This window comes from Felis catus, chromosome D3 (assembly GCF_018350175.1).
Source record: "Felis catus isolate Fca126 chromosome D3, F.catus_Fca126_mat1.0, whole genome shotgun sequence".
Taxonomy (NCBI): domain Eukaryota; kingdom Metazoa; phylum Chordata; class Mammalia; order Carnivora; family Felidae; genus Felis; species Felis catus.
The window spans coordinates 28,670,244-28,686,710 of NC_058379.1; the positions used below are offsets into that span (position 1 = coordinate 28,670,244).

The 16,467-nt window shown below is 42.8% G+C and overlaps 1 pseudogene; it reads left to right on the forward strand.

The window, feature by feature from the left end:
• Positions 1 to 9,843: 9,843 nt before the first annotated feature.
• On the forward strand, positions 9,844 to 14,900 carry LOC109493007 (annotated as a pseudogene).
• Positions 14,901 to 16,467: the final 1,567 nt, after the last annotated feature.

Sequence of the window (16,467 nt, forward strand, 5' to 3'; positions counted from 1 at the left end):
TCAGATGTGACTGTAAAGTTAAGCAAGGAAAATACTGTAAAGGCCAGAGAGTGTTTAGCTGGGGAGTGTAGGAAGGTGAGGGAGAGAGATGATAATAGAAAAGGTTACCAGGACAAGGGCCCGGGGTGTTTCTGGGACACCATTAGTATTTATTTCATGACCTGTGTCAAGAATTCCCTGGATGTTCTCTTTACAACTGTCCGTTCCAATATTAGGTTCTTGCACGCCCTCTGTGTGTGTATCACAATCAGAATCTTTTAAAGATAACCACAATCCCATTAGGCTGGCTATTACAAAAAAAAAAAATTTTTTTTTTTTATAAAAAATAACACGCTAGTGTGGTTGTGGAGAAATTGGACCCTTTGCACTGTTGGTGAGAATGTAAAATGGTGCAGCCACTGAAAAACAGTTGGAAAATTCTTTAACTTTTCTTTTAAAAATTAGAAATAAAACTACCATATGATCGCTGGGTATATATCTAAAAGAATCGAAAGCAAGATCTGAAAGAGATACAGACTATGTTTATAGCAGTATTAGTCACAAGAGCCAAGAGGTGGAAGCAACCCAAGTGTCCATCCACAAATGAATGGGTGAACAAAACTGGTTTATCCCTACAAGACAATATGGTAAAGCCTCACATGGTGTGACATGGATGAACCTGGAAGGCATTATGCTAATGGAAATGAGCCTCGTCTCAAAATAACAAATGCTGTATGATTCCACTTATGTAAGGTCCCTAGACTAGTCAAGTTCATAGAAAGTGCAATGGTGGTTGTCAGGGGCTGAGTGGAGGAGGTATGGGAAGGTGTTGTTTAATGGGTCCAGAGGTTTGGTTTTGCCAGATGAAAAAGTTCTAGAGATTGGTTCCTCAACCATGTGAATATACTTAACACTACTGAACTGTACCCTTAGGAATGGTTAAGATGGTGGATGTTTTGTTACGTGTGTCTTTACCACAATTTTGAAAAAGTTAAAGAATGTTAATAAAATAATGATTAAGGTGTTAGTGCGAACAGAAGTTGAAAAGACCCTGGGAGTCCAAGGAACACTGAGTCGCATGGCCTTTTCATGCCCTGATGGGTCTGACAAGCTCTCCTCGTCCAGGAAGGGCATCCCTGAGAAGCCTACCCCTAAAACCCCTGCCTTGGGGGGCCTGGGAAGGAGCTCAGATTCAAAAGTGTGTCCAGGTAGTTGGAGCAATGGTCCAAAACTTGGGTCACAGGGCACCATTTGTCCATTTGTCCATTCCCTGAACACTTGTGTGGTGCACTGTGTTGGGGGCCTGCCCTCAGGGCCATGGTTCTGAATGACCAATGGAAAAAGTGTTTGGGTCTTGGCCTGGCACACACTAGGCCCACAGGGAGAGGGAAGAGCTTGTGCATATCCAAAGACAGTGTCAGCATCTGTGTAACGGCATAAGTAAGGGGGTCTCATGAGCTGTGATGAAAATATCTCTCCTTTATTGTAAAGAAGCATCCAGTACAAGTAATGCACAGGTGCTAGAGAAGTGTTAGAAAATCGAAACAAGCACAATAAATATTAATCCCCCAAGGGGCACCTGGGTGGCTCAGTTGGTTAAGCATCCGACTTTGGCTCAGGTCATGATATGGTTCATGAGATGGAGCCCCGCATCAGGCTCTGTGCTGACAGCTCAGAGCCCAGAGCCTGCTTCAGATTCTGTGTGTGTCTCGCTCTCTGCCCCTCCCCTGCTTGATCTCTGTCTCTGTCTCTCTCAAAAATGAATAAACATATAAAAAAATTTTTTTAATATTAATCCCCCAAGCCCCAGAGAGAGCTCCTCTTAACTTTTTGGCAAACATTCTTGTGGGCTTTCCCAGCCATATTATGCTAATTATTTTAGTAACTATATTATATAGTACTTTGAAACTGGTAAGCCCAGTGGAATGTTCACATAGAAACAGTACTAATGGAAACCAATTTGACAATAAATTTCATATATTGAAAAAAAAAAAACAAACCAATTCCATACATTAAAAAAAAGAAAAAAAGAAACTAAGCAAGGATCTAAAATGATCTCAGATGTCAGGTTGATAGTTACTAATTTGAAAGTATTATTTCTCCCTATTTTTAACAGATGTTTATTTATTGGTGCGCTTGGGTGGCTCTGTCATTAAGCGTCCGACTTTGGCTCAGATCATGATCTCACAGTCGTGAGTTTGAGCCCCTTGTTGTGCTATCAGCTCAGAGCCTGGAGCCTGCTTCAGATTCTGTGTCTCCCTCTCTCCCTGTGCTTCCCCTGCTCACACTCTGTGTCTCTCTCTCTCTCAAAACTAAGCATTAAAAATTTTTAAGAATGTTTATTTATTTTTGAGAGAAAGAGCACACACACATCAGTGGGGGAGGGGCAGAGAAAGAGGGGGACAGAGGATCTGAAGCAGGCTCTGTGCTGACAGCAGAGAGCCCTATGTGGGGCTCAAACTCATGAACCATGAGATGACCTGAGTTGAAGTCAGATGCTTAACTGAGCCACCCAGATCCCTTCTCCCTATTAATAAATCCCTCTTGTCCCACTTTCCACCACCCACCCATTCCTTTTTTTTTTTTTTTTTTTTTTTTTTTTGCCTTTAAACCAGAACTCCTCCAAAGAGTTATTTTTGCTGTACCTAATTACTCTCCTCCAGGTCTGTCTTGAACCCATCTAAGCAGGTTTATGCCCCTGCAATGGTAACACAACTATCTTTGTCAAGTCCATCAGCAAATTCTATGTTGTTTGATCTGTCATCACTGTCTTCTCTTGGCCGTGGGACGGCGCCTCTCCTGGTTTTCCACTTGCCTCTCCAGGAACCTCTCAGTCTTCCTGCTGGTCCCCCACAGCCCCTAAGATGAGAGACCTCTCTCCCCAAGACCAGAGGGCCTCAGGGCTGGGTCTTCAGAAGCCTCCCCTCTTCTATAGCTGCACCGACTTTGAGGAAGCGTCATCCAGTCTTGCAGCTTTCACTGCCACACATGTGCTGATAATTCCCAAATTTATATTTCCTGCTCAGATTTCTGCTCTGAACTCCGGGCTCACTACTCGCCTGCCCACTTGGAACTTCCCCTTGGATATCTAATACCCCTGGAACTTAACATGTCTATAAGGACTCCTGCTCTCCACACAGACCTCCTCCTCCCCCTGTACTCTTTCCCATCTTAACAAATGATCATTTCTTTCTTCCAGCTGCTCAGTCCAAAAATCTTGGAGTATTTCTTCACTCTGCGTTTTTTCCTCACATCCTGCCTTGGATCCATTCACAAACCCTGTTGGCTCTTTCTTCACAAGGTATCCAGACTGTGCCCCTTCTCAGCTTCCCCCCTGCTCAGCACCACCCCTCCCTGGATCATTGGATTAGCCCCTACCTAGTTTCCCTACTTCTACTGGTTCTCCTCTGATAACCAGATGATCCTGTTCCAGAATGAGCCTCACCATGGCCTGTGAGGTCTTGTGCCATCTGGTCTCCAGTTCTGAGTTCCAACCTCATCTTCTGTCACTGGCTCCTTCACTCTGCTCCGGCCACACCGGCCCTTCTGCTGTATCTGGAACTCAGTAGGCACTCTTCTACATGATAGTCTGTCTGCTGGCATGCTTTTCTCCCAGATACCCACGTGGCTTGTCTCCTCATGCTTTGTTACCCTCTCATCAGGAAACCTTTTCTGGGGGCGCCTGTGTGGCTCAGTCAGTTAAGCATTGGACTCTTGATTTCAGCTCAGGTCATGATTTTACAGTTTGTGAGTTTGAGCCCCATGTCGGGCTCCATGCTGATGTTGTGGAGTCTGCTTGGGATTCTCTCTCTCTCTCTCTCTGTCTCTCTGCCCCTCCCCTCCTTGTGCTCTCTCTGTCTCTGTCTCTCTCTCAAGATAAATAAATAAAAGAAAAAAAAAAGGAAACCTTTTCTGGACCTCATCTCTAAAATTGTATCCCCTCCCCCACATTCTTTATCTCTCTACTTCATTCGTCCCTTTCTCTCTTCACTGTGTTAATTATCCCTGCATAATAAATTACCCCAAGATTTAGGGACTTAAAGCAACAACAAACATGTATTATCCCACACTGCTTTTGTGGGTCAGGATTCACGTGGATCAGGATTCACGAGCAGCTTAGTTGTGTGCTTCTGGCTTGGGTCTCATGAGATTGCTGTTAGACCGTCTGCCAGAGCTGTGGTCGGCATTAGTAGTAGGAGGGCCAGGAGGGCCTGAACTGTAGTAGTTCAGGCAAAAGGAGACTCAAACTTGAACTCTGGCAGTGGGGGAGGTGACAGGGAAGAGGGATTTGGGTTGATGAGACTGTAGGGCTTGATATCAGAGCACGGAGGTGAGGCTGAAGGCCCAGCCTTGGAACCTCCCATTTCCAGCCTGAGCAGCTGGACAAATGGAGGTGCCATGTCCTGAGATGGGGACACCCAGTGAGTGGATGATGTGGGTGAAATGTAATGAGTCAGATGGTGGCGGCGTGCGGAGGGGGAAATCCAGGCCACTGCAGACTCAGAGCACCAGGGAGGGGACTGGGGTGGAGAGAGGATTTGGTAGCTGCCCTAGTACCAGGGAAGGGTGAGGCTGTAGACTCTGATGAGGTTCTTTCAGGAGACGGTGTGACGGCGATGGGTGGGACAGAATGAGAAGAGCAGGTGCAGGAGACAGAGGGGAGCTAATTTCTTTTTAATCTACTTATTGCCATATAATTTAGATGCAATAAAATGGGATGTGATGGGATTTGGCATATAAATCTGTGTACCTACCACCCCAGTTAAGGCAGGGAACATTTTAACACCCCAGGAAGTTCCATTATGCCTCTGTACTCAATTCCTAGTGTTCCTCACCTCAGGCAACCCCCAGACTGACTTCTGTCATCGTAGAATTTGCCTTAGAACTTCATGGATTGTCCGTCAACTATACTTCAATTAAAAGGAAGGAAGGGAAGAAAGAAAGAAAAAGAGAGAAGGAAGGAAGGTAGGCCAGGAAGGGAGGGAGGGAGGGAAGGAAGGAAGGAAGGAAGGAAGGAAGGAAGGAAGGGAAGGAAGGAAGGAAGGGAAGACTTCATTGAACCATATTTTATGTACCATTTTTCATCTGGCTTTTTTTTTTAATTATTTCATTCAACTAAGTGTCTCTCAGATTCATCCATATCATGTGTGTGTATTAGCAGTTTATTCATTTTTATTGCTGTGTGTTATTCCTTGTATGAACATGCCACAATTCATTTACCTGTCAATGAGCACTAGTTTTTAGCTCTTATGAGTCAAGCTACTATAGTCATTTGCATACAAGCTTTTCTGTGGGCATATATTCTTATTTCTCTTGGGTAAACACCTAATAGTGGAGTAGCTGCTGCCTCATAGGATAGGTATATGTTTATCTATGTAAAAAAAAAAAAAACTCTGAAACTTCCAAAGTGGCCAATCCATTTTACATTTCCACTAACAATGTGCAAGAGTTACATTTGCTCCAGATCTTTGCCAGCACTTGGTATTGTCAGTCCTTTTAATCTTGGCTCTTCTAATGGCATGTGGTGCTGCCTCACTATGTTTTTCATTTGGATTTTCCTGTTGGCTAATGATGGTGAGCATATTTTCATATGCTCATATCACCACTTTTATATCTCATCTTATGAAGGTCTAAGTCCCTTGCTCGTTTTTTTTATTAGGTTGGTTGATCTCTTGTTTTGATCTATAAGAACTCTTTCTTTACTCTAGATGTAAGATCTTTACCATGTATGTGTTATATGTGTATAGGTATGTGTTATCATGTGTGTGTTCTGTATGTGTTATATTTGTATATTTATATGTATTGTCTGCATTACCACATATATAGTGAATTTCTTTGCAGCCTGTGGCTTGCTGCCTTAGGATCCCCAGGGCCACCCTCAGGCTTGATGTTTCACTAGAAGGGACGCAGAAGTTATTGTCTCATGCTTGGTGCCTATTACACCAAGAGAATACAGAGTAAAATCAGCACAAGGAAAAGGTGCATGGGGTAAAGTCTGAAGGAAACCATGTACAACCTTCCATGCATCCCCCACCAGTGGAGTGGCAAGGAATGTCCCTAATTCCCTCAGCAGTGAAGCGTGACAACATGCGTGAAGTGTCACCAACCATGGAAACTTAGCCAAGTCTAGGTGTCCAGTGTCTGTATTGGAGGTCAGCCACGTAGACATACTGCATGACTGACCTGTCACTAAAGCTCCGGCCTCCCAGATGGGAAGTAGGTGTCCACCATGAATCACACTGTGAGTGTAAGCAATCTAGACAATCTGGCAAGGCCAGGGTGCCTGAAGGCCTCAGGCTTGCAAAAACACTTTTTTTACCCAACAGACCATTTTAGGAGCTCAGTTCCCAGGAGCTATTCAAGGGCCAGTTCTGAAAACATGCCTTCCATGGGAATATGCAGAGTGTGAGCAAACCAGCCCCTTTCCTACGTGCCCCCTTTTTATTTTCTTAAGGATGTCTTTTATAGAGCAGACATTTTTTAAATTTTGGTGAAGTCCATTTTATCAACTTTTATAGCTAGTGATTTTTGTGTCCTACTTAAGAATTCTTTGCCTACCACAAGGTCACAATGATCTCCTCCTATATTTTCTTCTAGAAATTTTATAGTTTTAGCTCTTCTGTTTATAGCTACAATATAATTAAAATTATTTTTTTTGTATTTAGTAGAGGTCAAGGGTAATTTTTTCTTCTGACAGTTGTATCAGGAAGTATCCAACCAGGAGACAGAAACTGCACAGTAGTATAAACAGGGAAAGTATAGTATAAAAAATGTTAAGTATAACATGGGATTGGGAGTATTAAGGTTAATAAGAAATACGAAGACTGTCACATCCTATGACCTTGCTTAGTTTATTTATTCAGTTTTAAAGTTGTATTGTCCTTAGGCTTTTCTATGGAGAAAATCACATTGTCTGCAAATACAGTTTTACTTCTTCCCATCTAGTATTTATGCATTTTATTTTTTCTTTTCTGTTTTATTTCACTGACTAGGACCTCAAGTACAAAGTAAAATAGAAATGTTAAGAAGAGACGTCCTTGCCTAGTTCCTAGTTACCCTATCAGGGTAAAAACATTGATTATTTATTTAAACATTATTTATTTTGATATGAGTTATAGGTGCTTTTTGTAGATGCCCTTTATCAACTGAGTAACTTCATTACTGGTTTGCTGAGCATTTTCATCATGAACTAGTGTTGAATTTTATCTAATGATTTTCTGCATCTGATAGTACAATTTTTCTCCTTCATTCTCTTAATACAATCTTAATGGGATTAATGACATAAATGTTCTAATGTTAAACCAACATTTTGTTTCTGGGGTAAACTCCACTGAGAGATGTACACACACATACACCCACACATACACTCTTATGCATATATATACACCTACTAGTGATTTGCTAATATGTGGTGAGAATTTTTGTATCTATGTTCCTGATATTGGTGTTTAATTGTCTTGTAATGATTTATCAGGTTTGGGTATCAAGGTTATGTTGGCCTCATAAAGTGAGTTAGGCAGCATTCCCTTCTTTTCGATTTTCCGACAGAGTGTATGTATTTTGCCCTTAAGGGTTTGATAGCATTCATTCATCATTGAAAAACGTTTGGGCCTTGAATTTTCTTTATGGGAGGAGAAGGTCCTAGAGAAAGTGGTCTACACTATAAATGCCTCGTAGAGATCAGAAAAGGTAAGAAACCCAAGGAAAAAGCCCTGTTGTTTCTTCACAATACAGAGCCACAGGTGCACAAGTGGTCGTGTCCTTTGTGCCCCTGTTGGGGTGCTGGGGGAGAGGTGAGCGATCCTCTCTGGACAGATTTGAGCCTCTCTCTCTCTCTCTCTCTCTCTGCAGCTCTCCCTGGAGCCAAGGCACAGGTGACGCTGAGGACTTTGCTTTCTGTGCAAGTCAAGGAGGTGTCTATTCTTTCATGAATTGACTTCTCTGACCTTTGCATGTATATTTATTGGGGTCATAATGTTTATTTAAAACCTACTTCGGCAAGGATGTGGAAAAAGGGGAATATTTTTGCACTGCTGGTGGGAATGCAAACTGGTGCGGCCACTCTGGAAAACAATATGGGGTTTCCTCAAAAAATTAAAAATAGAACTACCCTATGACCCAGCAATTGCACTACTAGGTATTTATCCAAAGGATATAGGAGTGCTGTTTCAAAGGGGCACATGCACCCCAATATTTATAGAAGTGCTATCAACAATAACCAAAGTATGGAAAGAGTCCAAATGTCCATCAACTGACAAATGGATAAAGATGTGGTACATATATACAGTGGAATATTACTCAGCGATCAAAAAGAACAAAACCTTGCCATTTGCAACAATGTGAATGGAACTAGTATATTATGCTAAGTTAAATAAGTCAGGAGAGAAAGATAAATATCATTTTTTCACTAATATGTGGAATTTACAAAACAAATGGACAGAGGGGAAGGGAAGGAAAAAATAAGATAAAAAGAGGGAAGCAAACCATAAGAGACTCTTAATTACAGAGAACAAACAGAGTTGCTGGAGGGGAGGTGGGTGGGGAGGGATTCTTGGTAGCCATTATTAATATTCTCCAGATGAGCCTATAGTCAAATATTTGGAAAAATATATGTTCAACAAAATATTTTTCATTATATTACCCAATTACTGAAAGTTTCTGTTCTTTCATTCCATTTTTTCTTAAGGAAAAATCAACACATAAATATACAATGTCAGTCTCCCTCTGTGATCTTTCCTGAAGACTTTATTCTTCAAGTATATGGTTAAGGGAGTAACCTCTACCTTTAAAAGTGCCTTTCTATTTCAGATACTGAACTTCTGAAAGGAATTATCATGATCATGAAACCTAGATGAGAGAAGCTCTTACTCAATAAGATCTGGGTAAATTAATTCCCGAACAGATCTGCATTTTCTCATCATATTTGTCTTACATATTCAACCAGAAACAAAGAATCAATTTACAGCCAAACCAAGTGTCTGTGTCTCCATTTAAAACTTTAAATGGATTTATTAACTTTCAAAGCCTCCTGCCCACATGGGTAAGGATTTCATTTGAAGAACAGGTGGTTTTTTATAACATTTATGTTGTATACTCATCCTTTCTTGATTCATTCCTATTAACTAAAATGATTTAGAACTTTAATAGGTAACTTGTTACTTTTGAAAAATCAGGTTGCAAAATTTTATTACAAATTAAAAATATCTTTTAAAAATTCTCAAGTTGAGGGGCACCTGGGTGGCTCGGTCGGTTAAGCGTTCGACTCTTGATTTTGACCCAGGTCATGATCTGACAGTTTGTGATATCAAACCCCATGTTGGGTTCTGTGCTAACATCATGGAGTCTACTTGGGATTCTCTCTCTCTCTCTCTCTCTCTCTCTCTCTCTCTCTCTCTCTCTCTCTCCCTCCCTCCCTCCCTCCCTCCCTCCCTGCCTTTCCCACACTCACACCCTCTCTCTCTCAAATAAATAAACTTAAAAAAAGTCTTAAGTTGATTATCTGCAAAATTTTAAAGTTGTAAGTATTTAGTTGAGTTCATTCTCATTACTGGGATTACATTTCAGCTTGTACTTGTTGGATGAACTAAACCAGATGAAGGAGAATGTGGTGTTTACTCAGCCATTGTCTGACTATCCTGGGGGGACATGTTCTCAGCTGGTGAACAAGCTGTCTTTGTCCCTTTGCCCTCGTGCATTTTGGGATTATGTGGGTGTCTACTACAGTGACTGGGGCGCTGAGGTAGCTGCTACCCTGGTCAGATCTCTCAGGCTTTGTCCTCTCATGACTTTGGTGAGGATGCCCTGCGATGATGTGGCTCAGCCATCACACCTGGTCTGGCCCCCTGGCTTCTGCTGCCTTAGGCCATGGGCAACATCAGTGGATCTGCTTTGGTGAGGAGGCTCCATTCATGGCAAGGTGGGCACCACCACTTGTGGAGTCTTTGTCTCATGGAGAAGAGACCCCCCACCACTCATGGGGTCTCCAGCTGTGGTGATGAGCACACTATTACCTGGGGAATTTCTGCCTATGGGGTCTCTACCTCTCTGGGATAGGGCATGTCCTCCAGTGGTGAAAATGATGCTGTTTAGCCCAGCTTTGCCCTTGACCTCCTCTTTCCCTCTCACTCTGTTCTGACAACTCAAGTATTCAGACCTGAAAGCCCCCACTGGGAGTTGGGGGGAGGAAGTGGTCCTGAGGTCCCAGGAGTGGATGAGCACAGGGAGACCCCAGGGAGGGGAAGAAAGGGATCTGGGTGGGTGCAGGACAGAGGACTGTGGACCCCAGTTATTCAAGGAGGAGAGAGATGGGGAGGGCCCAGGGGTCTGAGCAGGAGGCCAGGAGAGGGTGCTGCATGCCGATGGAAGAGTAAGAAGGAAGACCCACACAGTTGAGGTGCAGAGCCACAAACAAGCTGTCCTTTGGCATCGTTCTGCACATCACAGCACAAAGTCCCCTCTCGTGTGCTGTGCCCTGACCAGCCTTTCTTCGGTAACTTGTCCTGTTCCAAATAATTTAATAGACATACTTCCTCTTTATCTGTCGCTTCATCTTAAAAACAACATCCCTCTCCCTCCTCCTTCAAATATAATTTCTACCCTGGAATTTCTAGGAATCTTTTTCTTGATCTTCTTTATGGTCCTACCACATATGTCCCTAAACAGTAGACTGCTCAATGCACATGTTTCAACTCTGTTAATCTGCCAGAGCTGCCTTAACAAAGTACCTCCAACTGTGCAGCTTAAACAACAGAAATTCATTTTCTTGCAGTTCTGGAGGCTGGAGGTCCAAGATCAAGATGCCATCAGGGCTGGGATATGGTGAAAGCTCTCTTCCTGGCTTGTAGATGGCCCCCTTCTTCTTGTGCCCCCACATGGCTTTTCCTCTGTGTGCATACACTCCCAGTGTCTCTTCCTCTTCTTACAAGGACCCATCGGTTTAGGGCCCCAGCCTTACGACCTCATTTAACCTGAATTGTCCCCATCTACAAATAGTCACATTGTGGGTTGGGACTTCAACATATGACTTGGGAGGAAGGGACACAATTCAGTCTGTAACACTGAATAAATGCATATTCCATGGATTCGTCTACAATTTGCTGTTTTTGCCCTTGACCTTATAGTCCAGCAATTCTCACAACTGTCTAGCTGTCATTACTCTCCTGGAATTTCTTACTGCACAGACTAGAACTTCCAGGAGAGTATCGTCGTAGACTCAGTGTTGGTGTCTTGCTCTTGCTTGAACCAGACTCACTAAACGTGTGGTGTTCAGCACAATATAAGCCAGTGGTTTCTGTGTATATATCTTCCTCTGCCTGCAGGATGCTGCACTCTGTGATATGCTGAGCATGGCATTCCCACTGCCTAACACTTCCATGTGTAACACCTCATGAGCCAGTGACATTCCAGGACGTGGCTGTAGAATTCACCCAGGAGGAGTGGGAGCATGTGGGCACCACTCAGAGGGCACTGTACCAAGAGGTCATGCTGGAGAACTATAGGAGCCTGGCTTCCCTGGTTAAGAGTGGCCCTGGGCCCACCATCTGCACTGGCCTGGGGGGCAGCACCAGGCAGCACCCTGGGAAGGACAGGGGACACAGTTGTCATCTGCTCAGGTTGTCTGCCTAGCTGATGGGAAGAGGAGAGATATCAAGTAATTTAAATGATAAGTGATTTTTTTATATTAAATAAACACAGATATAATAGATTATAATGACAATATGTATGATTTTAAAAGATGCAACAGAGACTAGAAAGGGGTTTTGGACTCTCAGAGGCACAGTCTACTAACAATCCTTGAAGGCCTGTGTGCACCAACTCTGCCAATATGAGTTCATGGATGAGGAGTGTGTTCTCTCTTCTCTATCCAGACCTGAGGCCTCTGAACCATGGAGCCATATTTTGATGTTCAGAGGACACAGACCCAGGGCATTTCTACTGTGTATCCTCTGCGTGGTAGGAAGCAAGAGGCTGAGGCTGCCCCCACCCCCACCCTGGCGTCACCCATCTTTCATGCTGCAAAGGTCCTGAAGACAGGGAAAAGGGGGCAGGGCCCTGGGCACACACTTGTCACTGGCCCCAACACCTGTGCATCTTATCTTTCTCAGGCAGGGTACCAGGATTTCAAACCTGATGTGATCTCCCAGTTGGAGCAAGGCGAATCGCCATGGATGCTGTGGAGGGACATTCCTAGGGACCCCTCTCCAGGTGAAGAGATGGGAAGGAGGCCTGGGGGCTCACACAGAAGGCTGTCCAGGAAGCTGGAAATTTCTAGAATCACAACAGAGAAATCCCCAGGGGAAATCAGAGCTGCCTCCAAAACAGTCCCTGCACAGAAGCTGCCTCCTGCCCCTCCCGCTTCTCTCCTGTATGAGCCCTGCCCTTTCAGGGGGTTTACTGTCTGTCTAGGCCCCTCCCACCCTGCACTGACTTTCTTTTTCCCTCTTCTTGGATGTGCCCCCCCCCGCCCCCCGTGCTGCCAGGCATTCTGCCCTCTCAAGAGAAGCCCATCTGTGGTCAGTGATGCTGCTTTCACCTCCCTCCCTTTCCTGTCATCTGTTTGGTCACCATCATTTCCCTCTTAATCTACCTTGAATGTTAGGTAAGTCTACTAGGAATGTCCACCACCTGCCAGAATCCACACCATGGTTTTCTGCTTCCTGCTGCATTAATTTCAGCAAGACTTTATAATCACTCCCCACTTCGCCTGGCTCCTCTGTTTCTTTTCACACCTCCTCACCTGTGTTGGATTCTGCATGAATCCTTTTTGCCCATAACTTGCTTACTCTGTGACATCCCTAGTCAATTCAACAGTGATCATGGGTTGCCTCTGAAAGCAGGAGAATGGGTGCAAGAGGACTATCCTTACAGACCTGGTGAATTGGTGTTTCAGAGAAGTTAACTGTGGCAGCTTACCAGATGGACAAATAAGGAGAAGAGGCTGAGAGATTAGTGGTGACATTTCATAATGACCCAGGCACACAGTGACTCCAGGTTATACCTTGATCTGCTTTTCTTCTGCTGGTCCTTATTCCCATGATTCCCCTAATTGCTGCCCCCTTGTCCATTCTCAGTCCTAGTTTGCCCCCTTTAGTGATTCCAGAACAGCAGTCCTCATTCATTTCACTTTCCAGCACCCCTGTAACCATGTGTGTGTCCCTATTCACTTCTTCCTTGCTCCTGTGTACAGTGGCTCTTGGTTCACATAACATTTGAAATCAGTCAAAGCACCATACCGCTGGAAAATCAAAGTATAAAAGTAATAGTAACATATTATATGTAGCTTTGACGAGGTCACACTTTTTGTCTCTCTAAATAGTCAAGTATCCTCCATTTTTAAAAATTTCTTTCAGGCCAAAAGACCAGATATAGAACTGCAGAGTCAAATCTGAAGCAAGTAATTTCTGAAGAATTTTCCCAGGGCATGATAATCAATAAAAGTAAAAGAAATAGAATCTGTTACTCCACCAGAGAAGTCCCAGAATTGCTTGGCTGTTTAGAAAGCCATCCAGGGCAGATGGCATTTACCCATAAGAAAATCCTGACTCAGGAGACCATTCGTGAAGATAATGGATTTGAATTTAGACAGCAATCAAACTTTGTTACTCAAAGTACAATTCCTTCAGGGAAAGCAATGTGTAAAGATGACAGTTACAACAGTATCTTTTCACATAACCTAGATCTAAGTAATCATCAGAGAATCTACACAAGTGAAAAGCCATACAAACGTGATCAATGTGGGAAATACATTAGCTGTGGTTTGGATCTCGCTCAACACCAGGGTAGTCATATTTTATTAGATATCAGAAATTTGGTGCTAGAGAAAAGCCCTTCAAATGCAGAGATTGTGATAAATCTTTTAGTAGGGGAACACACCTTATACAACATGAAAGATGTCACACAGGAGAGCGACCATATGAGTGCAGTGTATGTGGGAAGTTGTTCAGCTGAGACTCATCTCTTATTCTACATCAGAGAACTCATACTGGAGAAAAACGCTATGAGTGTAGTGAATGTGGAAAGGCTTTCAGCCAAAGTACATGCCTCACACAACATCAGAGGACTCATACAGGAGAGAAACCTTATGAATGCAATCAGTGTGGGAAGGTCTTTAGCCAAAGTTCACATCTAACTCTGCATCAGAAAACTCATACTGGGGAGAAACCCTATGAGTGTAATCAGTGTGGCAAAGCCTTTATTCAGAGCATTCAACTTACTCTGCATCTAAGAACTCATTCTGGAGAGAAACCTTATGAATGTACCGAACGTGGTAAAACCTATAGTCATAGCTAATCTCTAATGCAACACAAGAGGATTCATACTGGAGAAAAACCCTTTGAATGTAAAGAATGTGGAAAAGCCTTTACCCAGAGCATTCAGCTTACTTTACATCTGAAAACACATACTGGAGAAAAACCCTATGAATGTACTGAATGTGGCAAAGCCTATAGTCATAGTTCATCCCTTATTCAAATAAGAGGACCCATACTGGAGAAAAACCCTTTGAATGTAATGAATGCAGGAAAGCTTTCTGATGGAACACACATCTTACTCAACACCAGAGAATTCATACTGGAGAGAAACCCTATAAATGCAAAAAATGTGACAAATCTTTCAGCAAAAGTACACACCTTAATCAACATCAAAGAATTCATACTGAAGAGAAACCCTACAAGTGTAATGAGTGTGGGAAAACCTTTGGTCAGGGTGCATATCTGACTCAACACCAGAGGATGCATACTGGGGAAAACCCCTATCAATGTAAGGAATGTGGAAAGGCCTTCACTGTAAATGCATATCTTGCTCAACATCAAAGGATTCATAAGAGAAAGGAATCTTTATTATGTGCCAATCACAAAGAAATTCTGACTGGAGAGAAATTCAGCAAATGTGGGAAATATTTCAGCATAAACACAGGTGTTCCTCAACTTGAATATATATATATACATACATATATATATATATATATATATATATATATATATATATAATTTTTATTTTTATTTTTATTTTTAATTTATTTATGTAAATTCAAGTTAGTTAACATACAGTGTAGTATTGGTTTCGGGAGTAGAACCCAGTGATTCATCACTTACATATGACACCCAGTGCTCACTCCAACAAGTGCCCTCTTTAATACCCATCACCTATTTAGCCCATCCTCCCCACACACATCCCCTCCAGCAACTTTCAATTTGTTCTCTGTATTTAAGAGTCTCTTATGGTTTGCCTCCCTCTCTCATTTTATCTTATTTTTCCTTTCCTTCCCCTGTGTTCATCTGTTTTGTTTCTTAAATTCCACATATGAGTGAAATCATGATATTTGTCTTTCTCTGACTGACTTATTTAACTTAGCATAATACACTCTAGTTCCATCCACATTGTTGGAAATGGCTAGATTTCATTCTTTTTGATTGCCAAGTGATATTCCATTGTATATATACACTATATCTTCTTTATCCTTTAATCAGTTGATGGACATTTGGGCTCTTTCCATAATTTGGGTATTGTTGATAGTGCTGCTATAAACATTGGGGTGCATGTGCCCCTATGAATCAACATGAATATATTAATAAAAGAGAGAAATCGTACAAATACAATTATGGAAAATATTTTACTTCATGTATTCAATACTAATATACTCATTATAAAACTAACAAAGTAGGGGCATCTGGTGGTGGAGTCACTTCAGCTTCTGACTCTTGATTTGGGCTCAGGTCATGATCTCATGGTTCGTGGGATTGAGCTCTGTGTCAGGCTCTGCACTGACAGCATGGAGTCTGCTTGGGATTATGTCTCTGCTCTCTCTCTGTGCTCCTCCCACTTTCTCTCTCTCTCTCTCTCTCTCTCTCTCTCTCTCTCTCTCTCTCTCTCTCAAAATAAATAAACATTAAGAAAAACTAAAAAAGCAAAAAATGTGTGAAATGTTTTAATGTAATATGACCTCTCACTAAAAGCTAAAGGAAAAATACTGAGACAGGACCTTATAAATAATATCTTTAAAACCACAGAGTTACGGGACACCTGGGTGACTCAGTCACTTGAGCGCCTGACTTTGGCTCAGGTCATGATCTCACCATTTGTGGGTTTGAGCCCCACATTGGGCTCTGTGCTGACAGCTTGGAGCCTGGAGCCTGCTTCAGATTCTGTGTCTCCCTCTCTCTCTGCTCCTCCCCCGCTCATGCTCTGTCTCTGTCTCTCAAAAATGAATAAACGTTAGGGGCGCCTGAGTGGCTCAGTCATTGGGTGTCCGACTTTGGCTCAGGTCATGATCTCGTGGTTTGTGAGTTCGAGCCCCGTGTCGGGCTCTGTGCTGACAGCTCAGAGCCTGGAGCCTGCCTCAGATTCTGTGCAAACCCCCCCTCTCTACCCACCCCACCCCTGCTTGTACTCTGTCTCTCTCTTTCAAAAATGAATAAACATAACAAAAAATTTTTTAATGAATTAACATTAAAAAATATATATTTAGGGGCGCCTGGGTGGCGCAGTCTG